At 39.8% G+C, this 25,759-nt stretch overlaps 1 protein-coding gene across 1 annotated transcript in view; it reads right to left on the reverse strand.

Annotated features, from left to right (window-relative positions):
• The window catches only part of ATP10B (ATPase phospholipid transporting 10B (putative)), a 443,089-nt gene that overhangs the window by 272,072 nt on the left and 145,258 nt on the right, over positions 1-25,759 (reverse strand). The window contains exon 2 of the mRNA XM_053567374.1: positions 1,898-1,964. The gene's annotated coding sequence lies outside the window, so the exon portion shown is untranslated. The remainder of the gene's footprint in view (positions 1-1,897; positions 1,965-25,759) is intronic.

The raw sequence follows: 25,759 nt of genomic DNA on the forward strand, positions 1-25,759 counted from the left end.
GAGTAAATAAATTGCCATCAATACCTGAGATGCAATATTAATCAATGGTAAAAAATGATATATACACACATATACCCCCACACATGCTCACAAGGAAAAGTGTCTATCATTGGTAATTCCACAGGGCTCGTTATAGAATAGCTTGTATAAGGGGAAATCCCTTATGTAACATGGTATTTATGTGTGTTGTGTGTTTGTACATTGTGTGTGTCTCCATTATATATATATGTGTGTGTGTATTACATGTATGTACATATGTAATTTGTAATATAACTCTAGGAGGACTTCTGTCTCTCCATGCATGTACAACTTTACGTCCTTGTTTCAGTCATCATTGGTACTAATCAATGAACTTAAATTGTACCATATAATAATGGCCTAATCCACTTTGGCCAGGTAGCATATTTGTACTGTAAGTGGGACCTGAAAGGCCCAAGACAGAGATTGGTGCATATTTGAGGCAGATCAATAAGAGAGAGACTGGGGATAAGAAAGTCTTTCTGAAACTCTTGAATCACTTCCTATATATGCTCAAATATAAGGTCAAACACAGTTCACAGGTGATTCTCAAAATTGAATGGCAATATCTTGGGAAAATGCTATCTTCTTTTGGCTGCACAAAGCACTTTTCTGTCCTTGAATGGTGGTAGTCTGTGCATGGAATAATGAATCTGAGAGTCAGTTTAACAGAATGAACTTCTACAGTTAATTTTTAGGTATCAACTTAAATTCTTTAGTTAAAAAACTAATTTTTAGCTTTTCTTTTCTTGTTGATTTCTTTTTAGGCAGGTGGAAGGTTTTCTTAAGCACTCAGTATCTGTGGAGTTGTGCACATCTTTGTGAAGATCCCAGACAAATTAGAAAGTCAAATTAGCAATGCATATTTAATATTGCTTTGTAGTTTTTTTTTAAGTTGGCAGCAATGTTTACTCTTTGAGGGGGAGTCTATAATTATGCAAATTGGAGAAGCAGTCTGCATATGGTATAATGATAATGCCTTGGGTTTTATATCCAGAGTCAAAAGTATTTCTAAGTATTTCTTTCATTTTACCCATTACTTGAGGGGAGGTTAGCTAAGCCTAGGTGCCTACTTTCTCTACAGTGATGGAGTTATGAGATCTTGAATTTGAGTACTTGTCTAAGCTTTCATTTTTGAGGAAGCACTGCCAAGAATCGCAGAGTATCACCTTATAGCAGATGCTATTGATTGACTTTGAAGTAATTATTCATCCTTTCCTTTCTTCTTTCTAATAAGACTTTAATTTTGTTTACTTATCCACTTTCCTCAATGAAACCATACAAGTGCCATTTGTAGCCCCAGGGATGGAATAATGATTGACCATGGTCATGGTGGTCCCATTCATTATTGCTAAGGGTTGATTTAGGTAAGAGTATTCGACACACTTCTGGAAAATAAATGGGGGTGGATATTTGCTGGGGGATTTCTGGAAAGGGTGATGCAAAGAGAGACATGAAAGAAACAGCTGACTGAAGATGTTAAAACCCAAGTTTTGGCGACATTATTTATCCAATTAATCATTGATGGACCTGCCCTACCTAAGGGCTTCTTGTTATGAGTGCCAATAATTTTTTTCTTATTAATTAACCCAACTTAAGTCTACATTTTCTTTTACTTGCAGTCAAGAACACATCTTAAGTGATATATATTTTGATCATTCCTGGTGTTGCCCTGGTGTGTGTTTTTGTATAAAGAACACAGAGAAAAATCTAAGCATATACTTGGCATTTGACTTACCAAAGAAGTTAATTGATATATGCTTTAATGGGTTGGAGGAAGAAATGATAGTTTAATGAAGAAATGTTACTTTAATGATGTGTCAAGACACAAAAGGAGTCCATATCCTATAACGAGTGAATAATAGGAAAAACTACTCACTATTCACACTGTTGCTTTCACTGAAATAAGTGTCACCATCAGTTCTGATCCTCCAGTCAAAGCAAACCTGTGAGACATAGGAGAGAAAATAAATAAATCGTATACAGTCTCATTTTGGCATCAGGCAGTAATTAATTATTTCTCCCTATTTTTCTTCCAGCTTTAAACAAACTCCACAGTGCAGGTTGGACATATTCCCAGGAAATTGTTTCATTAAGAGTGGTTTATTCCCACCACCAATCAGAGCTGCTCCTCTATCTACCACCATCCAGGATGCAAATTATGTTCCAATAGACTTGAGCTAAATGCCTAACTGCCCATGAAATGTGTGGTGGTCCAGCCAGTTGGAGCATTTCATCTTCTTTGCATTACTTGTTCAGGAATGTTGATCCAGATCAAAGAAAGCCAGTCCTACAATCTGTAAGGGAAGAGAAGATCTCTTTCTGCCACGCGTGAATGGTGAAGGTGTACACCTGGAGCTGCTGGCAGACAGCATGTGAAATTAAGACTGTGGTTTTGAGTGACAGGAGTGACCTGGCTCTAACTTATTTGGGCACCTGGATGCAGCTATAACTAAACTTTTCAGTTATGTAAACCAATAAATACACTTTTGTGCTAAGGCCAATTTGCTTTTCTTTTTTTTTTTTCTTAAACCAGTTGGCATACCAGAGATAGGGCAGTGTCATATTTTCACTTTATGGAGCATGAAATGGAGGCTCTGAGAGAAGTCAGGGTGGGCAGGTTCAGGTACTACTCCAGGGCTCCTTCTATTCCATTCTACTGCCTACAGCCTGTGCATTCAGCAATTCCTTACAGTCAAATGGGAAGAGTTGACACACCTATTGCTGTCTTTACTGACTGTAAACATTTCTGCTCTGGAGAAAATGGAATAATCGCCCACAGGATTGCCAGAGGTAATCTATATTATGTTAGCAAGATAAAGAGGATGTACACATACTCGCAGGCACACACGGTCGTAGGTGTTTTCAGAAAATCTCCCCAACAGTTCTTCCCAGGCTGCAGGCTGGCTCTGGCTGAAAGTCCTCTTTCCCCAGGGGACTGCTGCCCCCAGCCTATGGACAGCCTCAACCTCCTCTGTCTCGCCTTCCTTCCCTGGTCATCTCTGTAAGTGGCTGGCTCTTTTCTTCTCTTCTGAACTGTGACTAGATTAGTCATAAACTCTCTGCTCAGCTGCCTGTTCCACTCTTACAGGGTCACTAAACAGAGGTCACAAAGAGCCCAAATCCCATAGCCCAAATCCTGCTCCCTTGGGTGTTTGGTTTGACTCCTATACCAATATTTTTCACAGAACAACATTTTTAGATATTGAAACATTTTACATCAAGTGAGAGTTCAAGCTTCATAGGAAAAATATTTAAAAAGCCAGTCGACATTATCTGCATTCCACACGACCATGACAAGGGCTGAATCTGAGTGGCTTCAACATTGTCTAGGCAGGGCGCATTTACTTCGGTGGCCATATTTCTCATCTGGCCTCCCGCGCTCTTTTCTGCCACCTGCCTGACCCCATTTTCAACCCCCGCCGTAACTTTCCCACAACGCACATGGGGCTAAGCCAACCGAGATGCCACCTCGCCCCCTAGTGGCCGTGTAGGGAAGCAGCCTGTGTCCTGACGGGTTCATCCCAGCAACCCATCTTCTTATAAATAAAATGGCACCACTGTGTGATTTTATTTTATTTTTCCATGTCTTTGCTGCGTTTTCCAAATCCTTTGCAGAAAATAGGAATTATTTATTTAAATCAGAGGAAAAAAGTTTGTAACATATCTTTTTTCCCTATATATTTGATATTTACGCGTTTGTAGCATATCTTTTTATTTTTCCTATATATTTGATATGTAAGCTTGTAACATATACAGTAGGTGAGGTCCCACCGATTACCCTCCCTCCACCCGTCTGGAAAAAAGGTTTGCAAATGTTCTTGTGAGAATGAACATACCCTGTGTCCTGCAGGGGCAGGGACCTGAGGAAGCTGTGAGGTGTAATCAACTAGGCACCGGAGGGGCTCCATATGACTTAGTAACTCTGTTATTTATTTATTTTTTTTTATAAATTACTTCCATCTTTGACCTCAGTTTCTCTGTCAGTCCAATAAGGAAGGCATGCTAGATCAGAAGTTGTACACTGGTGGCTCGTGGGCCCACCCTAGTCAATAGATAGTAAATTTTGTTTTTGTTAGTCAGATACTAAGAGCTAAAAAAAGTATCTTTGAATTAAAAATCCAGATGACAGTCTTCTTGGAACTGTCTAGGGACAATCAGCCAGGGCCTAGCATTCTTGCATGACAATGATGGTGAGATGGGGTCGGTGGCGTTTGCTCCAGTCCTCACCTACTTCCTGGGGGACGTATGCTCACACACATCCTCAGCACCTGTTTTTTCTTTGTTTCTCTGCCTGATCTCATAGGCATTTGCTTTTGCCAACCTTGAATGAGGAACTCTAGGGAACCTGCTGCCCTTGTTCTGTGAGTGGAGGTTGGTGCTCTGTGTGTTAGAGATGGTCTGGAGAAGAGAAGAAAATGTTTTGAGCCAAAAGATCACCCTGGGACATCCCACTAAACCTTACTGAATTGCCCCTCCTCCCCACTTGGCCTAGAGTTGAAACAGCAAGATGCCCAGGCCTTTATGACAGTCCCACTACATAGTTAAACCTGAAAAGACAACAGCAGGTTTTGAAAGCAGCAGAAATATTCTTCGTTTGGGGTTGCTAGCTGATTCTCTAAGTAATTTGCAATTCAAGTGTCTCTTTGTTTTGTATGAAAATTTGCTGCTATTTGAAAAGTGGGGAAGAGCTAAATTGCATCCTGCTGGTTTTACTTTGGCTGTATCAAAAAAGAAACTGTTAATCTGGTTCCATAATTAACTTTCCTGTTCTAAAAAGGCCCTGGGAGAGAGTCCAGAGAGTGGCTGTCAACTCCCTGCTTCTCTGCTCAATAACTCTTTTCAATAGGATGCCCAGAAAGGAGAATGATTCTAGGTGGGGACTGGTCTTGATTTTCTTTTTTCATATATTTTTTTTCTTCTTTATGAGCATCCAATTGACATTTAGTGAATACCTACTGTGGGTAAGGAATTGTGCTGACCAATATGGAGTATAAAAACAAACCCTCATAGAGCTTCCAGAGAAAATAAATAAGTTAATTTTCTACCCACCCATTCATCTACCCATCCATCTATCCACCCACCCATCCAGTTATCCATCCCAAATGGGTTAGGTGTCCATATCATACCAGACATTGTGCTAGGTATAGGTATGTGATAAATGCAAAAATGACTTAGTTGCGTTCAAGAATTCTAAAATGAAGAGAGAACTTCTGACTAGGGCCTCAATAATTGGCTTTGTGGAGAAGATGACATTTAAATTGGCTTTGGCCCCAATGATATTTGTGTGCATGCATATGGGGTGAATACACGTGCCCTTGTGTACATGTACTCACATATGTGCATAAAATGCTGGGGGAACAGGCCAGATGACATCATAGAGGCATGTAAGCTGGGAATGAAGTCTGAGAGTCAAGAGGAGACCGTTTTGGCAGGAGCAGTGGCTTTGAACTAACGTTAAGTGCTAACGAGTTTGAACACAGTCATACATCACTTAACAACAAGGATACATCCTGAGAAATTGATAGAAAATTTTATCACTGTGTGAACATCACAGAGTACACTTAGATAACTCCAGATGGTCTAGCCTAGTAGACTTAGGCTATGTAGGATAGCCTATGGTTCACAGACTGTGAACCTGTATAGCTTGTTACCATACTGAATACTGTAGGCAATGGTAACACAGTGGCAAGTATTTGTCTATTTAAATATACCTAAACATAAAAAAAGGTATAGTAAAAATATAACATTATAATTTTATGGTACCACCGTTGTAAATGCAGCCCATCTTTTACCAAAATGCCGTCTTTTGGTACATGACTGTATTGGTAGGCACTTTCCATCTAATACTTCAGTGAAATTACACAGAGGCAAAATAGTAATCATTGGCTGCAAGTTACAGACAGAAAAAAGACTCAAGTAAGTTTTCGGGGAACGCATTGGCAGAATAAATGGCAGAGGTGAGACCTAGATTCATGTATGATTTCAAAGCACAAAATTTGACTAGTAGGAAATACTACCCAGTAGAGAAAAAAAAAATGGAAGGACTTGAGTATCCAATCCATCCATCAATCAATCACTGTTCAAAAATTTATTCATTTATTCATAAAATGCTTATATATTTGTTGAGAACTGAAACTTGCTCTTTGCAACCTACTCACAAACCTATGTAATTTTTCAGGGTTGCTCAGGATCTTTTAGGTTCTGGATTTGAAGTAAGTTTAAGAGAGACTCTACTCTTCATCCTGGTCCCCACTCCACTCCCTCCTGAGAAAACTATTTCCAGAAGTCACCAAAGTTGGCCTGAAATCTGGCTCCTGAAACATCTATTAGATACATTTTTGGAATTTTTGGAATTGGTCAAGGTCGCTGCTTTATTCCTGAGGATTAGAACAGGGCAGGTATCCTGACTGTGTCAGAGCTATATACAAGCATCCAGGGAAAACTGCCTGCTGGGTTATTGGATTTGTAAATGATGAGGACTGCTGACAAAAGATCCTAAGTTGGGAGAAGAATGAGGTTGCTGAGGGAAGCTTTTATTCACTGGCAGAATGATGGCTCCCAGAGAAACCCTAATCCCTTGAACCTGTAAATATGTAACATAGCATAGCAAAAGGAACTTTGCTGGTATAATTAGGGTTGCAGACTTTAAGGGAGATGATGCTGAATGATTTAGGTGGGTCCAATATAACAACATGGTCCTTACAGGTGGAAGAGCCAGGTAGAAGGGCTGATTGGAGTTATGTGGTGATAGAAGAAGTGTGAGAAGGACTTGACCCACTGTTGCTGGTTTGAAGATGGAGGGAGGGCCAAGGGCCATGGGCCAAGGATGTAGACAGCTGCTGGAAGCTGAGAATAGGTCTCAGATGAAAGCCAGCAAGGAAATGGGGCCTTTAGTTCTACAATTGCAAGGAAATAAATTCAGCCAACACCCTGAAAGAATGTGGATTTTCCCTAGTGCTTCCAGAAAGAAACAGTTCTGCCAACATCTTGATTTTAGCCTGGTGAGTCTCATGTTGAACTTCTGACTTACAGAACTGCAAGATAAATAAAGTTGTAGACAGTTGTTTTAAACTGCTAAATTTGTGGTAATTTTAATAGTATTGATAGGAAACTAATGCACTGACTATTGCTTGAACTACTCAACATTGGTAAGTTTAATAGGAAAAGTGGGACTTAAAAGCTGTCTGTACCCTTTAGGACGTGGTGTGACTGAAAGTGCCTGAAAACCTCAAATGACAATGGCTTAAATATGTAAAGGCCTTTTTTTTTTTTTTTTGCTTTAAAGAAGTCTGGAGATAAGCAGTCCAGTTATTTCCAGCATGGTGGTTCTACAGAGTCACCAGGAGAGCAGATTGATTCTAACTCTCAGCTGACACTTTCAGGGCTAGTTTTTATTCTTCTATTCCAAAATGGCTGCCAGTGCTCTGGCTATCACATCTAAATTCCAGGCAGCAGGATCAAGGAAATACAAAGAAAAGAGGTTTACTTAGAAATACTTCTAGCTGTTCCTTGTGATACGTCCACTTTCACTCATTGGCCAAAACTTGGCCATTTCAACACACAGAAGGCTAGGGAGGGCATATGCTCAATGAAAAGTTTGGATACTCATCACTAGGGAAATAGGGGAGAATGTATTTGGAGATATAACCAACAATACTAACCACGTGATAATTTTTGTGGGATTGCTGGATGGTTCTCAAAGGGCCATTGCTATGAAAATGATTCTGACTAGGATGACCAATGATGACCCTTCTCTCCAGTCCTTGTTCTAACTCCAATTTCTAGTCTACTCTAGTTCCATTCAATCTTAAGGGCTCATTTCAAATAATACATCCTCTAAAAATATTTCCTAAATCCTACTGAGAGGGATATGATCCTCCCTTTCCTGAAACTTCTGTAACATGGGGTTCTATTCACACCTTGTTACACCCAACTTTATGTGAGCATTATTTCTGTACATGTGTCTATTGCCATCCTCACAGCTGAATTCCCTACCTTGCCTCAAACATGGCATGAACTCAACACATGTCTGACATAGCAGAGACTGCTATTGTGTCTGCCAGCATCCATAGTCCCCCTTCTGTGTTAGAAATACCCCTTCTACTTTGCCTTAAGTGTTGTCTGGAGTATATGGCCATCTCATTAGAAAATTCATGGCTTAGTTTCCTTTGTGGTTAGGTATGATCAGTTGATGACATTAGGACCAGTGGGATATAAGTGGGAGTGATATTTACAAGTTCAAGGTCATCTCTATGAAGATGAATCAACTTGCCAAGACTCTTTTCCCCACCTCCTTGCTGTTGGCTCGAAAACAGTGCAGCAATCTCCCTGGGCCCAGAGAAGGAAGCCACATGTCTGAGGATGGCAGAGCCAGCTGGCAGTCTATGACTCCGGATGACCTTCAGGAGCTGCCTACTTGCCCTAGGCTGCCCTTCCACCTTTGCACTGTGAGAGACACACATACTTCCAAGCTGGTGTACTTGCTCTCCCTGACAACAGTTTACCTGTGCCTCAACTTGTGCCCATGGATAGACAGAAGCATTCCTTTCCATCTGTCTTTTCCTAGGAGGATGACCTCCATCCTAAAATGACAAGACCTAAAGTACTCAATGGCACATGTACATGCCACACGTCCTTAAAGCTGCCAAGCCCCCAATGGAGGTGTGGGTCAGACTCTTACATCCTGGTTTGCCAGGAGGGTTAAGGGAACAGATTTGTGCCTAGCCTGTCATTATTTCTGTTGGAGTAACTCCTGAAAATATTTTTAATCAGGAGTATGTTCAGACTTCTTAAACGATGTTTTGTACCAACATTCATTGCTGATTCATTCTTCTCAAACCCATCATTTTAGAAAATTGTCTTTTGCTGCCTAAGTATTTTTTGCCATTTGAAACTTTTTCTACAAAGTTCCATTTTTTGCCATACCCTTTAGGAGCCTATTTAGGCAATTCTGCTGAGCATCCATTTCCTAGCTATTAACAACAAAATGCATAGTATTATTTGTATGTTGTTCAACACTTTCCAAAGCCCATTTACAATCTAACAGCATTTATTCATCAGAGAAGCCTGGTAAGTAAGATAGCTTTAGGTATTAGTATTCCCACTCTATAGACCAACAGCCCTTAACAATAGTTTGGGATAGCAGTAGTATTTACCTATCTATTATAAAATATTTTGCAGATATAGTCATGTGCTGCATAATGATGTTTGGGTCAACAGCAGACCACAAATTTCATGGTGGTCCCATACAATTATAATGGAGGAGAAAAATTTCTATCACCTAGTGATAACATGGCTATCCTGACATTGTAGCACAAATACTTATTTTTGTTTATAAATTTAGTATAGCCTAAGGGTTTAGTATTTATAAAGTCTACAGTACTGTACAGTAATGTTTTAGACCTTCACATTCACTCACTAATCACTTACTGACTAACTCGGAGCAACTTGCTGTCCTCCCAGCAAGTTGGGAGGTAAGTGCCCCATGCCAGGTGTGCCTTTTTAAAAAAATCTTTTATATTGTCAGGTGGCGCCTGTGGCTCAAAGGAGTAGGGTGCCGGCCCCATATACAAGAGGTGTGGGTTCAAATCCAGCCCCGGCCAAAAACTGCCCCCCCGATACATGTATTTATATTGTCTTTTTAACAGTGCCTTGCTGTGTTTAGATACACAAATACCTACCACCACATCCCAAATGCCTACAGTATTCAATGCAGTACAATAAAAGTTTGCAGAGCAATAGGCTATGCCATATAGCCTAGATGTGTAGTCGACTATCTCATCTTGGTTTGTAGAACTCTATGATGTTTACACAATGACAAACCAAACAACGCATTTCTCACAACACAACACTGTCATTAAGTAATGCATAGCCGTAGTATTTTTTTTTCTGGCAATAAAACATCATTTTTAAAATTCATCATAAATCCATAAATCCAATAGTTTGCTCTAGGAACTGTCTTCATCATGGAAACACAAGAATGAATAAGATAGACAATATTCCTTATTGATAGAAAAGGGATCAGAGACATTTACTGTCTTGTCTGCCCTGTATCACCCCTTTTCCTTGGGAAACTGATTTCCTACTGCTCCAATCATGTGATTCTCGGCATGGTAGTCACAGAGGAAGGTAGATGATTCCCATCTGGCTTTTCTGACTATTGCATTTCTCTGGCCACAGTGGTTGGTTCAAGTGAAGTCACATTACTCGGACTTAAACCAATCAATGTCTTTCCTGGGTCTTAGAATTTAGAAAACGGGAGGAGACCAAAGCTCTTTTTTGATTTATAATCCCTGGGCTAGGATGATGTAATGCTGGAGCCAAGTGTGGCAGGCTCTTTTGTCACACAGAGAAAGGCTTTTTGCAATAGAGGAAGCCTCATTTTCCCCATCCAGCTGAGTTCTGGCCATATTGATTCTCTGACTGTTCATGTTTGAAATGAAATACTTCTCTAGCCTCTGCCTACTGGGCTCCTTCAAATCTCACTCAATTTCACAAAGACTTCCTCTAATTCCTTCACCTTAAGTGGCCTTGTCACCAATATACTCTCTCACAGCACAATGATTATTTCATTCATAGCAATTTTCAAACTTCAAAATAGCGCTCTTTTGTTTGATTGTTGTTGTTGTTGTCTGTCTCCCCCATATTGTGTTATGTTCCATAAATAGAAAGAACACATTTATCTTTTTCATTTATTGTCTCCCAAAAACTAAGCACATTACCCTCATTATTTGTTGACTAAATAAGTGAATGAATGTATAAAATGATGAGAGCTTTCTACTGATTGTAAAAATGCAGACCCATGTAAAATAGAAATCATCCCTTTTCCATTCCAACATTAGGGTGGTACATCAGCCATTGCATTCGTTTGTCTTCTTATAAATCATCTTTCAAACATTCTTATCCATTAAAAAAAAAAAACAGTTTCTTGGTCTAAGTCTCAAATAGGATAGAAATCTTAATTGCAAAAAATATTTCTTAAAAATTTCCAGTTACCTCAACAAAAATATCTTCCAAAAATTATAGGAAATTCCCACATTACTCATGCACTTGGATAAACCATTGAAGACTGGTGTGGAGTGAAGTCTTGACTCAGCTTGGTATTTACTACACTGTTTTGGGTAAGTAATTTCATACCCTTGATCCTCAGATTTTTGCACCTAGCTCCTCTGTTTGCTAGCATGGAGACCTTCAGCAAATTGCCAACTTCTTCAAACTCTAGGATACTCATAGTGGGCTGAATAGTGTCCTCTAAAAAGATATGTTCATGTCCCAATTCCTGGAATCTGTGAATATTTGCTGGAAAAAAGATCTTTGCAGATGTCATTAACTTAAAGATTTTGAGATGAGAACATCACACTGGATTATTCAGGTGTGTCTTAAATTCAATGACAAGTGTTCACACAGGGGAAGGCAGAGGGAGGATGGAGATACAGGAGGAGGTAGTGTGACCAGAGAAGCAGAGATGAAGTGATGTGGCTGTTAAGTCAGTATTCCAAGAGCCACCAGAGCGGGGAGGAATCAAATAGGGGGTACTTCTCTTGAGCTCACAAGGGAGGTATGGTTTTATGGGTTGGTGGACTTTAGGGCTTCCGAACTATGAGGGATACACTTCTGTTTGTGGTGGTTTGCTATAGCAGCCCTAGGAAAAAGACACAGGCCTCTATATACTATAGGTGCAACTGCACGGCACTCCACCTCCTTAGCCTAGACATTATTTTGAGGCCGAACTCTAATGTCATCACATCTAATGACTTCACTACACCTTCTCTAGAAACTTTAACAATTGATTCATATAGTTCAGTAAGAACAGGTATGAGCATCACCTGACAAAGCTTCCTTAAAATTCAACATTCATATTCTACTCCTCATGACCACAGATGCTTCTCTTTCTTTTCTCTTGCTCCTTTCTCAGCCAATACATCATAAAATGTTCAAGAAGTTCTCAGTCTTGTACTAGGTGCTATGGAGATTTGCACTTCTAATGTGAAAATATTAATATTATTAATAATACTGACATTACTAATAGTAGGAGGAGTAATAGTAGCTACTGCTGGTTCTGTACCACATGGTCACTGTGTCAAGCACTTTTTGTGTCTTATCTCTCTCATCCTCCAAAAACAGTGCTTCCTAAAGGATTTCCCTCACAGACACACTCAGGGTACAGGGCCTGCCATCACATTTGTGACCCTACAGAGTGTTGTCCTGCCACCCATTTACATGTGCCTTTCCAAAGGGTTTCCTTCCTTCAAGAGAACACTAGATTCTAGCTAACGAATTTCTGAGAAAACTTCCTGTTTTATATTTGCTGCATCTGGAGTGGTTTCCTTCTTCTCTGGCATCTTGTCTATTACAGACGTATGAGATGTGAGAATCTTGAGCATGTACATTTCACTCAGGTACAGCTCACTTGCACTTGGAGCACCAGGCGGGCCTCTGCAGAGTGGGAGGGAAAGCAGAACAAGTGGCTCTCCAAGCTGGCTGTGTCATGGAGGAAAAGGTTGAGTGCAATTTGTACCAAAAGCAGCAGGATTTAGTTTAACCTAGAGTTTAAACAATAATCTTCTTAGGGTGAGAAAGGCAGAGAGGGAGGTGGGAAACTAAATCAAACTGTCATGCAGAACTTGTCTCAGCTTTTTGGAGCACCCAAGGGTGGGCAGTAAAAGCTCCCCCTGAATTGACAATGGATTTCAGGACTCATTAATCACATCTAGCTTCAAGGCCTCTGGAAGAACCAGGCCAATGCAGCCCTGGCTGGGAAAGGCACCATTGGCGGCATCTTCCAGCTGATTGCTTTGCCTAATGTGGCAGCTGGGCTCAGACACCCACCCCACATGGCTCCTCTGAGTCCACAGATGTGCCGATTGCCCTGGAGGCTACCTATGGTTGCATGCACAATGAATTATTCCCACTTTTTGCATCAATACCAGCTCCCTTTTGCTCTGAAAGCAACTTCCCACACTGATTCCCACCTGTGCCCATTCACTCCCCTGAGGCTGCTGGCTTTGCTAAACTGTCTGCTCTGAGTTGCTCCCAGTGTACTTTTTCAGTCCCTCTCTGCTTGAACTTTTATTGAGCCTCACAGTTATTTGAGTTCACCTCTGATCTTGTCTAAGTTCCCTGAGGGCAGGGGTTATATTTCACATACTCCACATTTACCTGAGTCTGGAGTGCTTGGCCTTTCATTTCAGATATTCAAGTGATTTCTTTGCTGAACAATAATTCATTTAGCGCATAACATGTGACAGGGACTTTATAAGATGCTAGGCAAACAAAGTAGGAAAAGAACAAATGGGTGGAGTTCCTGGTGGACAAACTGACATTTTAGTAAGAAAGCTAAAAATATACATACATACACATACACACACACATATACACACATACACATACACACACATACACATGCACACATACACATACAAACATACACATATGCACACATACACATACAGATATATATACACATATACACACATACATACACACACATGCACACATACACATACACACATACATATGCAGACATACATACACATATACAGACATATACACATATATACACACATACACATGCACACATTCACACATACACATACACACACATACACATACACACACATATGCACACATACACATACACACACAAGAGAGAAAGAAAAAGCATTGACAGGATGATAAGTATAAGAAAAGAAAAAAGTGTGAAAACTGAGAAGAATAATGGAAATGAGCTTAGCTACGTGGAACCAGGGAATGTTTCTTTGAGGTAGTGCGTTAAACCAAGATTTGAAGGGTGAAGTGGAGCCATCCCGGACTAGAGGGGTGTGGGAGGGTGCAGCTCTGGACTGAGAGGACTTGGAAGTTCACAGGAATGAAGGTGGAAAAGAAAATTTCAGAAACAACTCCAGAGAACGGAAGGGAAGCCACTATTGCTTAGGCTTAGTTCGTGAACTGGGGAGTAGGAAGGAGGTGTACTGGGTTGAATAGTGTCCCCCTAAAATTCAGGTATGTTGGAACCTCAGAAATAATCCTTATTTCAAAATAGGGTCTTTGCATGTACGATTTGTCAAGATGAGCTGATACTAGACTAGAGTGGGCCTTAGTCCAATGCTTTGTGTCTTTATAAGAAGAGAAAACAGAGACAGAGAGACAGAGGGACACACAGGATAGCATGCCACATGAAGACAAAGGCACTGATTGGAGTTCAACTGAGGAAATTGAAGGGTGGCTGGCCATCACCAGGAGCCAAGAAGCAAGGAAGACACCTCCTTTAGAGTCTTCAGAGAGAGAATGGTCCTGCCAACTCCAGGATTTCGGACTTCCCACCTCTAGAAGAGTGAGAATAAATTTCTGTTGTTTAAAGCCACCAAATCTGGTAATTTGTTATGGCAACCCTTGGAAACTAACACAGGGTCAAGGAAAAGATTGTGTTTTATTATTGGTGAAGTGGAAATCCATCGAAGGGTGTTAGGCTATAACAGCAGCTGATTTTTTTCCTCAGATTTGTGATTTTAAAAGGTATATCAAATGAATGAAAAAAGTCCTTATATTCAGAACACTTCCCTGCATCTTTTCCTAAGGCTAAGATGCCCAGGCCACATGTAGTGTCCTCAAGCATTATAACTGACCGGGCATAACGTGACACCCCAGGAGATCAGTCATCTGGTTTAACCGTCTCCACCACTAACCACTTGACATTTCAAATCATTTTCTTTCTATTTTTAAGCAAACAGGAGTCTGCTTCTGAGTTCTGAATTTAGCTCCCCTCTTGCCAGACACGTGGTGATGCCATGTGTCATCTGTCCCATGTCCTCTTCCCCCTGACCTCCTTCAGATGTAATGGAAAACATTACATGGTCCCAAGTCACTGTTAATTAATGCTGATGTTTGCTTTGCTGACATTGCTGTTAAAAAGTGCTTATTTGAGGGAGAGAGAGCATGCTCCTTCTAATTTTCAGCACAGCTTTCAGTATGAGGCTGAAGAACTATGGATGGCTGGATTCAGAAGCATAATTACAATCCTTATTAAGCTATGCATGAAGGCTAGCTATCTGGCAGTTGGGGGGAAACACACAACTTGGGAGAAGGAATGTTTAAATGAGGAAATAGGGATGAAGACAGAAGTTTTTGGAGTGTGAACAGCTTTTGCAGCCTGATAGAATTTATAATCTTCAGATTTTTAGGAGTTCTGGAGTAAACAATTTTCTATTTTTTTTTTTTTTTTTTTAAAGCTCATGGGTTCACTCATAGTTCTCGTTCATTCAAGATGAAAAGTTTCCTGATTAGGCATTTAAACCTCACTTTTTATCAACTGTAATAAGGATTTAAGCTGCACATTCATTATACATTCTGTGATAGAAAATGGGCATCATTGGTAATGATGAAAATGACAGTAGCAATCATTAGTTGAACGTCATAATCTTGGTTGGTACTTCATATAATCTTATAATTTCAGGGTAGTTGTTAAAGTTTGACCTTGTAATCTGATACCCTGGGTCTAAATTCTGGCTCTGCAACTAAGTAGCTAAGTGACTGTCATTAGTTTCTTGATCTGTCTAGGTCTCAGTTTCTTCATCTATAAAATGAAAATAATAAAAGTGCTGATCTTATAAGGATTAAATAAAATCATATAATACAATATAGCCTATTATAATAATGAAGATGTTAACAAAAATTATGATAATAATAATATTAGCAACATAATAGCATTTACTATGTGCTAAGAATTCTTCTACATTTAGTGTTATTATTAGTGCTATTTTATAGATAAGAACATTGAAAAGCAGAGAAGGTAAGACATCACACCTGTCCTTAAGTCTTGAAGCTAAAATGAGGTAGAGGAGGAATTTGATGCAATAATGTTAGCCATTGTCAATGTTATAACCTAGAGTTCTTGCTATGAGGTTTTGCACAAAGTACACACTGAATAAATATTTGTAGACTGATAAATTATAGGCAGTATTTTCTTGCCAGAGACGAATCTTGGATCTTGCTTAATAATCTTCACTGATAGTTGATGCAGTTTCCTTTCTTGCTCCACTGGACTCAGCTGAGATAGGCCATGCCCTTTCGATTCTCAGTATTTGCTCAGTCTAAGCAGAAAACAATTACTAGCTATCATTTGGGAATGATGACATAAGCTTAAGAAACAAATTTAAAACATTCATACTTCCAGGCTCAGGCAAGGGCCTACATCTTCCAAGAAGCTTTAAAACTTCCTTTTTATCTGGAAGTGAAGCCCACAGAGGACTCACAAGTAGGTCTTTTGCTTTTTTTTTTTTTCTTTTCTGTGCTTCGTAACTAAGTAGGCTGGGAAAGTAGAATTTGTTGGGTCTTGATCTCACTTCTGTGCTGTACAACCTTGGTCAGCACTCAGAATCTCCTACAGTTATTTCTGGGAGATCTTGGGGGGAGTTTCACAGAGTTCTAGCCTCTTCCTTGTTTTCAGTGGTCCAGGAATCCAATGGTGATGTATTCAACCATCATGCCAGCTGCCAGCATCTTTTTAAATTATTATTATTATTAAATCATAGCTGTGTACATTAATGCGATCATGGGGCACCATATACTGGTTTTATAAACAGTTTGACACATTTTCATCACACAGGTTAACATAGCCTTCCTGGCATTTTCTTAGTTATTGCGTTAAGACATTTATATTCTACGTTTACTAAGTTTCACATGTACCCTTGTAAGATGCACCACGGGTGTAATCCCACCAATCACCCTCCCTCCACACATCCTTCCCCCTCCCTCTCCCTTTTCCCAATATTCTTAGGTTATAACTGGGTTATAGTTTTCATATGAAAGCAATAAATTAGTTTCAAGAAGGGCTGAGTACATTGGATACTTTTTTCTTCCATTCTTGAGATACTTTACTAAGAAGAATATGTTCCAGCTCCATCCATGTAAACATGAAAGAGGTAAAGTCTCCATCTATCTTTAAGGCTGCATAATATTCCATTGTGTACATATACCACAATTTATTAATCCATTTGTGGATTGATGGGCACTTGGGCTTTTTCCATGACTTAGCAGTTATGAATTGGGCTGCAATAAACATTATGGCACAAATATCTTTGTTATAATGTGATTTTTGGTCTTCTGGGTATATACCTAGTAGAGGAATTATAGGATTCAATGGCAGATCTATTTTTAGATCTCTAAGTGTTCTCCAAACATCTTTCCAAAAGGAATGTATTAATTTGCATTCCCACCAGCAGTGTAGAAGTGATCCCTTTTCTCCACATCCACGTCAACATCTCTGGTCTTGGGACTTTGTGATTTGGGCTAATCTTACTGGAGTTAAATGGTATCTCATGGTAGTTTTGATTTGCATTTCTCTGATGATTAAAGATGTTGAGCACTTTTTCATATGTCTGTAGGCCGTGTGCCTGTCTTCTTCAGAGAAGTTACTCTTCAAGTCCCCTGCCCAGCTTGCGATGGAATCACTTATTCTTGTCTTGCTTATACGTTTGAGTTCTCTGTGGATTCTGGTTATTAAACCTTTGTCAGAGAGATAACCTGCAAATATCTTCATCCATTCTGAGGGTTGTCTGCTTGCTTTATTTACTGTGTTCTTGGCTGTGCAGAAACTTTTTAGTTTGATCAAGTCCCAGTAGTGTATTTTTGATGCTGCTTCAATTGCCCGGGGGGGGGGTCCTCCTCATGAAATACTTGCCCAGACTGATTTCTTCAAGGGTTTTTCCTGCACTCTCTTCTAGTATTTTTATAGTTTCATGTCTTAAGTTTAAATCTTTAATCCAGTGAGAGTCTATCTTAGTTAATGGTGAAAGGTGTGGGTCCAGTTTCAGTCTTCTACAGGTTGCCAGCCAGTTCAGTCAGCACCATTTGTTAAATAGGGAATGTTTTCCCCACTGAATGTTTTTAATTGACTTGTCAAAGATCAAATAACGATAAGTAGCTGGGTTAATCTCTTGGTTCTCTATTCTGTTCCAGACATCTACTTCTCTGTTTTTGTGCCAGTACCATGCTGTTTTGATCACTATTGATTTATAGTATAGTCTGAGGTCAGGTAGCATGATTCCTCCTGTTTTGTTTTTATTTCTGAGTAATGTCTTGGTTATTCGAGGTTTTGTCAGATTCCATATAAAACGAAGTATTATTTTTTCAAGATCTATAAAGTATGACAGTGGAGCTTTAATAGGGATTGCATTAAAATTGTATATTGCTTTGGGTAGTATGGACATTTTAACAATGTTGATTCTCCCCAGCCATGAGCATGGTATGTTTTTCTATTTGTTAACATTTTCAGCTATTTCTTTTCTTAGAGTTTCATAGTTCTCTTTTTAGAGATCTTTCATGTTCTTTGTTAGATAAACTCCCAAATATTTCATCTTCTTTGGCACTACTGTGAATGGAATAGTGTCCTTAACTGTTTTTTTTTAGCTTGACTATTGTTGGTATATATAAAGGTTACCGATTTATGAATGTTGATTTTGTAACCTGAGACACTGCTGTATTCCTTGATCACTTTTAAGAGTTTTGTAGTAGAATCCCTGGTGTTTTCCATATATACAATCATATCATTTGCGAAGAGCAAAAGTTTGATCTCTTCTGACCCTATATAGATACCCTTGATCACCTTTTCTTCCCTAATTGTGGTTGCTAAAACTTCCATTACAATGTTAAAGAGCAGTGGAGACAATGGGCAGCCTTGTCTGGTTCCTGATCTGAGTGGAAATGATTTCAATTCAACTCTATCCAATACAATATTGGCTGTGGGTTTGCAGTAGATGGCCTCCATCAGTTTAAGAAAGTTCCCTTCTATACCAATTTTCTTAAGTGTTGTGATAGTGAAGGGATGCTGGATATTACCAAAAGCTTTTTTCTGCATCATTTGAGAGAATCACATGGTCTTTGTTCTTTAATTTGTTTATGTGCAGAATTATACTTATAGATTAATGTATCTTGAACCAGCCTTGAGACCCTGGGATAAAACTGACTTGGTCATGATGTATAATTTGTTTTATGTGTTGCTGGATTCTGTTTTTTAGGATCTTGTTGAATATTTTTGCATGTATAAAATCGATCACATCTTCAGTCACAAGTCTAACCTCAGTAAATTTAACGGAATAGAAATTATTCCTTGCATCTTCTCGGATCACCATGGAATAAAAGTTTAGCTCAGTAACAACTGGAATCTGCATTCTCATACAAAAATATGGAAGTTAAATAACCTTATGTTGAATGATAGCTGGGTCAGAGATGAGATTAAGAAGGAAAGTGCCAAATTTCTGGAACAAAATGACAACGAAGACACAAATTATCAGAACCTCTGGGATACCGCAAAGGCAGTCCTAAGAGGGAAATTTATAGCACTGCAAGTCTTTCTCAAGAGAACAGAAAAAGAGGCAGTTAACAACTTAATGGAACATCTCAAGCAACTGGAAAAGGAAGAACATTCCAACCCTAAACCCAGTAGAAGAAAAGAAATAACCAAAATCAGAGCAGAATTAAATGAAATTGAAAAGAAATGAATTATACAACAGATCAATAAATCAAAAAGTTGGTTTTTTGAAAAGGTAAATAAAATAGATAAACCTCTGGCTAACCTAACCAGAAAAAAAGAGTAAAATCTCTAAGTTTATCAATCAGAAACGACAAAGACGAAATGACAACAGACTCCTCAGAAATGCAAAAAATCCTTAATGAATATTACAAGAAAATTTATTCTCAGAAATATGAAAATCTGAAGGAAATAGACCGATACTTAGAAGCATGTCACCTTCTAGGACTTAGCCAGAATCAAGTGGAAATGTTGAACAGGCCCATATCAAGTTCTGAAATAGCATCAATCATATGAAATCTCCCTAAAAAGAAAAGCCCGGGACCAGATGGCTTCACGTCAGAATTCTACCAAACCTTTAAAGAGGAACTAGTACCTATATTACTCAACCTGTTCCAAAAGGTAGAAAAAGAAGGAAGACTACCCAACACATTCTATGAAGCAAACATCACCCTGATCCCCAAACCAGGAAAAGACCCAACAAGAAAAGAAAATTATAGACCAGTGTCTTCTTTATAAATATTGATTATCTGCTCATTGAGCTTCCAAAGACACTAAACTTATTGGGAGAATATGTGTTGCTACCCTCACTACACAAATGCAGATACTGCCCCTCTCTGAAACTCACCATTTCACTTTGTCTTTATTCTGCCAGGGTCTCTGCTATGCTTGTATCTCACAAAATCCTTCAGATTAACAGCTGCTTTAGCATCTGCTTGTAGCACCCTCACCCTCTGACTCAGTCTGCATCCAAGCTGAGCAACAAGGAGATGCCTGATCTTTTCCTTTGTCACTCTTACTAAGAATAGGCGGGTTCAAACCCAGCCCTGGCCAAACTGCAACCAAAAAATAGCCGGGCATTGTGGTGGGCACCTGTAGTCCCAGCTACTCGGGAGGCTGAGGCAGGAGAATCGCCTAAGCCCAGGAGTCGGAGGTTGCTGTGAGCTGTGTGACGCCATGGCACTCTACCGGGGGCAATAAAGTGAAACTCTGTCTCTACAAAAAAAAAAAAAAAAGAATAGCAATTACATGTTTATTTTGTGCTGTTTCTACCAAATATCTATCTTCCCCCTTAGATGTTAAACTTTATGAGGGAATGGATTTAATATGTTTTTGTTACTTCTCATATTCAGAATAACACAGTCCTGAACATAGTAGTGCTGAGTAAAACTAGGTGTTGAATAAATGACTATTTTGTTCTCCTGAACCCATTATCCTCCAAACCAGGGATCCAGGCAATAAAGACAGAGTGTGAATTAATGTACAGGAAGAGCTCAACCACCCACTTTGGCCCCTGGCAATATATAGCCACAGTTAATGAGACAGTCAAAATCTGGATTCCAAGTTCAGGTTTTGAACTTAGAAGATGTATATATGGTCCTTCTCACAAGCTTCTTCCAAACAGAGTTGAAACTTTTTTTTTTTTTTTTGCAGTTTTTGCAGTTTTTGGCTGGGACTGGGTTTCAACCCACCACTTTGGCATATGGGGCCAGCACCCTACTCCATTGAGCCACAGGTGCCATCCAGAGTTGAGACTTTGGAGCTGGGAACAATGCCTTCCTCATATAGCACCTTTCACCTTGTCTAGCATAATGCCTAGCAAAGATCTTCCCAAGAAACATTCATTCACAAGCACAATGGTCAAAATAAATCCAGCTTGCTAGATGTCCCACTCATCTGCCACAGTCTTCCAACTATGTCTGTAGAAATGGTGGTTAAATGTGAAACAGGTTTTGGCAACAACTTTTCCTTTCCCTACTAGGCAAACAAATAGGCCAAGTGCTGCCTGATTGATGCCGATTTACAGAGCTTATGGCCTGGCATTAATTGAGGAAAAAGCTAGAAATGCACCTAACCCACAGTCATGGCCTATTTTCAAGTTATCCTCTAACAGTGGTTCTCAAATGGAAGCAACTTTGTCCTCCACAGGACATTCAGCAATGTCTAGAGACATATTTGTTTGTTATGATCATGGAAGCCCTACTGATATATAAATGAGACAAGTCCAGAGATATTGCTAAACATCCTATAATAATGCACAGAATACTCCTCCCTACCCCTAACAAAAAGTCAATACTACTGCAGAAATCTTGACCTAGACGAGTCCCAACACTAGGCACGGGACACTGGTAAGCACACATGGAGGCCCTGCTGCCGCCTACATACTGCACTTGAGTTTTTTCCCCTTTCTTCCTGCCTCAAGCTAGTTGCTAATGGTTGTAGTGTGTCTGCTCCCACAGCTGTGGCCTCCTGAATGTGTAGAGTATACTTTAGGGGGCAGTTTGGTCTCAGACTTGCAGCCACTGTGGTGGCAGGACTCAGAGCCTCAGAGGGAAAGGAAGGCTTCTGTCTGGCTTCTCTTTCTCATCTTTCTTTTACTGAGCTGAAGGAAGAGGAATCAGTTTCTCTCCATTTCCACAACCCTGCATCCCCCATCCCCATTCCAGAAAATGGCAGGAGGGGAAATAAGTGGGGGACAACATAAGGCTGTCAGCTGCTTGCTCAGAAGGAAGGAGTTACACTAGTTGACCTCACTCTCCTGCACGCACTCCCTGAGCAGCCTCTCGCTCTGGTGCTTTCTCCATGGTATGATTTGTTCAAAAGGTTTCTGCTGCCTCGCTTGGCACGGTGGCTTTGGAACTAGCTGATCTGGTTTTGACTAGCTATATAACTTTTCATCTCTAAACCTTGGCTTTTTTCTTTTGTTTTGAAGGAGGATGCTATGACGAACCATTTGAAGAACCACGCTATCACTGCCGTTGACCAGTTAACGTTGCCATGAGGGCTACCATGTGTCAGGAACCAGGCTTAGTGTTTTACACATTATCTGATTTAATTCTCATTGTAACCCAATTTTCAGAGGAGTAAAATGAGACATAGGAAGCAGTGGCTTGTTCAAAGTTATATATAGCTTGTAGCCCAGATTTAAATGAGTTCTGCTTAAATGATACAGACAGAAAAGACTCTAGATAATGTGAGTTGTGATGCAAATCCCAGAACTTTTGCCTTAGGCTTTACACTTTTTCATCTATTCATTTAACTAATATTTATTGAGTACCTTGTCTATGTTAGAGACTGTGCTAGAGGAGGTCTTTTTTTTTTTTTTAAGAGTAGAATCTCACTTTGTCGCCCTTGGTAGAGTGCCATAGTATCACAGCTCACTGCAACCTCCAGCTCTTGGGCTTAGGTGATTCTCTTGCCTCAGCCTCCTGAGCAGCTGGGACTACAGGCATCCACCACACACCCGGCTATTTTTTGTTTCAGTTTGGCTAAGGCTGAGTCAGAACCTGCCACCCTCGGTATATGGGGCTGGTGCCCTATTCCCTGAGCCAGAGGTGCTGCCCAATGCTGAGGTATTTTTCAAAAATCCTCAGGATTAGGAGTGGGGAGAGAGGAGGAGAGAGGGAGAAGGGTGTGCTCCAACTTAATGGGCATAATGTTAGTGTGTAGGGAAGTGGGAGGGGCTTTACTTAACAAATGCAAACAATATAACCTATTTTCTTGTATCCTCAATTAACCTGAAACAATAAAATAAAATCCTCAGGATTCACAGAAAAGGCAAAGATCAAATTTCTGCTGCCAGTTTCTGACCTAGTCAACTATGCCCCATGGCCTCCCAAGTTCAAAAGCTTAAATTTACATTAAAGAAAACAAACTAAACTAAAAACAATTTAAATATTCCGCACTCAAGCCTATGCATAGAGATCAGCAGATCTGTTTAGCCAAATAGCTACTTCTGCATGGGATGAGCGTCACCGTGTGCTCATCACTTCTCAGGGAACCCTTGCACTGGTGGTCAGAGTGCCCTTTAGACCTTCTCTCAGTAGCATGTACCTTTCCTTCTCAGCATTGTCCAGTCTTGACTGCATATTCATTTGCCTGTGTGTGATAAGCACCTGAACTCTGTTGTACTGTTTTGCTCATTATTTGGTCCTCAAAGTCTACCTCAGGGCAGTACAGGGAAAGTGTTATATTAATATCTGTCCAATAAATGAACTTGAGTTTATACTATGTGTCAGTCCCTGTGCAAATCATGCTATATGCATCATCTGACTATGTGAGCGTGAGTTAATACTGGCATTTTCCAGGTGAGGAAATAGGGTTAGGAGTCCATTGTCATACAACTGATAAGTCAGAATTCTAACCCAGGTTCATCTGGATCCAAAGTTTCCAGTCCTTTTAGTGTTAGACTGAGCTAGAGTTTGAAGACAAGAGATTTGAAGGTCTGCATTCATCTTGGAGAGAGTGTGGTTGGCAGTTAAGCCTATAGGCTCCAGATTCAGACAGCTTGAGTTCAAATCTTGGTTCCATCACTTCCTACTTGTTAGACCCTGGAGCACATGTCTACCCTGTGACTCAGTTTCCTGATATAAAATAGAAAGAATTGGGCTGCAATAAACATTCTGGTACAGATGTCTTTGTTATATTGTGACTTTTGGTCTTCTGGGTATAAACCTAGTAAAGGAATTATAGGATCAAATGGCAGGTCTATCTTTAGGTCTTTAAGTATTCTCCAAACATCCTTCCAGAAGGAACGTATTAGTGGGCATTCCCACCAGCAGTGTAGAAGTGTGCCCTTTCCTCCACATCCACACCAACATTTCTGGTTTGGGGATTTTGTTATGTGGGCTACTCTTACTGGGGTTAGGTGATATCTCAGAGTAGTTTTGATTTGCATTTCTCTGATGATTAAGGATGATGAGCTTTTTTTCATGTGTTTGTAGATCGTGCGTCTGAGTCATGGAAGAAGCCCAAGTGCCCGTCGACCCATGAATGGGCTAGCAAATTATGGTACATGTATACCATGGAATACTATGCAGCCTTAAAGAAAGATGGAGACTTTACCTCTTTCATGTTTACATGGATGGAGTTGGAACATATTCTTCTTAGCAAAGTATCTCAGGAATGGAAGAAAAAGTATCCAATGTACTCAGTCCTACTATGAAGCTAAATTTTAGCTTTCACATGAAGACTATAACCCAACTATAGCACAAGACTATGGGGAAAGGGCCAAGGAAGGGGAAGGGAGCGGGGAGATTTTGGTGGAGGGAGGGTAATGGGTGGGGCCACATCTATGGTACATCTTAGAATGGGTACAGGCGATTGCACTAATATACACAGCTATGATTTAACAATAAAAAACCAAAAAGAAAAAGAAAGAAAAATACAAAGAAAACAGGAATGTGGATGGTGTTATTGTGAGGGCTAATTGTATTATTTGAAAAGTGCTTAGAATAGTGCTTGGCACATTGTACATGTGCACATACTATACACCTTAGTTTTTATTCTCTCTTAAAGAATGAAGGTCATTACAGACTATATATCTTTGCTTATATATTGCATCTAGGATCCTGCAGAATGGAATAAAAAATATTTGCAATTTAAATGTTGGTGATTAAAGTAATTTAGCAGCAATTAATAATAATGTGTGTCTCCTCCATAGCAGCTTCTTTATGTACCCATATTAAATAATCGCTGGTATTTAACAGCATCTTGTTAAATTTAATTGTCTTGTTAAATCTGAATTAAGTGTATCTTAAAGAAGCTATTTAGATCATCACTGAAGTTTTAAGCTGTCTGCTCAATTTAGAAATTGAACTAGTGCTGCATGGGATGCTGTTGATTCCAGGTTTGGCATATACACGTAGACATATCCAGGTTATTACACTAAATGGATCACACCCACCTAGAAGGGCCACTGGGGCTAACCCACATTCTGCAAAGCCAGAAACCTGTCTCACTGCCTGCCAGACCCCCACGTAGAGTGAAATGTAAGGCATTTAGGAACATTTATACAGTATAGGCAGTGGCCCTGAGTACCCCAGAGGCTCTTGTTATCTTGTCTGTATTTGGCAGCTGTGTGCACAAGCAGATGGCTCCAGATTTTGGATGGGGAGGGTATTATTAGTCAGGGTTCTTCAGAGAAACAGAACCAATAAGATACATATGTGTATGTATATGTGTGTGTATATGTGTGTATGTGTGTATATATATAAAATATATATGAGGAAATATACCTATATACATTTATTATGAGAAATTGGCTGACAAAATTATGGAAACTGAGAGGTCCCATGATCTATTGTCTCCAAGAAACCCAGGAAAGCCAGTGATATAGTTTCAGTCCAAGCCCAAAGCCATGAGAACCAAGATGATGTACTATGAAGACATCATCTATGATCCTACTATGAAGACAGAAAAAGACCAATGTCC

Source organism: Nycticebus coucang, chromosome 17 (genome assembly GCF_027406575.1).
Source record: "Nycticebus coucang isolate mNycCou1 chromosome 17, mNycCou1.pri, whole genome shotgun sequence".
NCBI lineage: Eukaryota > Metazoa > Chordata > Mammalia > Primates > Lorisidae > Nycticebus > Nycticebus coucang.